Below are 1,393 nucleotides of genomic sequence, written 5' to 3'. Positions count from 1 at the left end.
GTGGACTTAATTAAGTACGTGGGACTTAATTCAGTACATTGTGCAAAATTTTGATGTTCCATTTACATCAATTCGGACGAAACTATATATGGGAGCTATATCTAAATCTGATCCGATTTCAAGAAAACTTCGCAGACATCAGACTGGACCTAATTCAGTACTCTGTGCAAAATTTGGTCTCAATCGGACAAGTATTGAAAGTTTGGTGCATTATTCACATAAAATCGGATGCAACTACATATGGGACCTATATCTAAATCTGAACCGATTTCAACGAAATATATATATATACATCAACCTGGACCTAATTCAGTACTCTGTGCAAAATTTTGTCTCTATCGGACAAATATTTGGAGTTTGATGCACCATTTACCCTAAATCGAACGAAACTACATATGAGACCTATATCTAAATCTGAACCGATGTCAACGAAACATCGCATACATCAACCTGGACCTAATTCAGTACGCTCTGCAAAATTGTGTATCAATCTAATAAATAACTCCTAATATTTATCAGATTGATGCATTATTTAGGTAAAATCGGATGAAAATATATATTTGGGAGCTATATATAAATCTAAACCGATTTTCTCCAATTTGAATGGGTTTCGTTCTTAGGTCATATTCTTGTTCCGCACCATTTGCTTACTTTTTAGGGATTCAGAAATATTTTCCCACAGAAGTGGTTGTAATTTGAAAAAATATATATTTTGTTATAAGTCTCCTATAAAGAGGAACGATATCCGTTATTGAATAAAAAGCCTTTGCTACTTCTACTTATTAAGGGGACCCCCCCCCCCCTTCACGGGGTCAAAAACTTTTTTGATTTATTTCGAATCTACACTAATTCAAGAATGTCCCTACAAAATTTCAAGTTTAAATCTCAAGAACTCTTGAAAATGTAGCCGATTTATTGTGTCAGCTTCAAGTGACGGCTAAAGGGCTTCTCAAACTTTAAACGCATTTGAACTAGGATAAAGCCAATCGGTGAAGATCTTCTTTATTTTTTGACTTGGTTTTTGGTCAAAAATCGGCGATTTTCCATAAATATTTTTTCAAAGGTCCGCCATTTTGTTCATTTTAGAGCGAAGTCAATAATCTTAGTTCATACGAGAGCCAGACATGTACTCTTTCTAACACCGTTGGAATTTTCAGATTCCGATGTTCCAGTGAGGAGTTATCATGCCCGCCATCAAATTTTTCAAATTCACTATTTTCAGATCAAAATATATATTATTCACTGTTGCAGAATTTTTGGTTTCTATCTCTATTTATAGCACTACAATTACACTTATATTTGCTGCTTCAAAATGTCCCAACTACTGCTATCATTTTAACCCCAAATGTTTATGTCTGCAGTTTAAAAATGATTTATTGCAGCATATCAAAAA

Source organism: Musca vetustissima, unplaced genomic scaffold, assembly GCF_032173495.1.
Source record: "Musca vetustissima isolate MV318-11 ecotype Yass unplaced genomic scaffold, APGP_CSIRO_Mvet_v1 utg175823, whole genome shotgun sequence".
Classification (NCBI taxonomy): Eukaryota; Metazoa; Arthropoda; class Insecta; order Diptera; family Muscidae; genus Musca; species Musca vetustissima.
Note: the sequence above shows the minus strand (reverse complement) of the source record.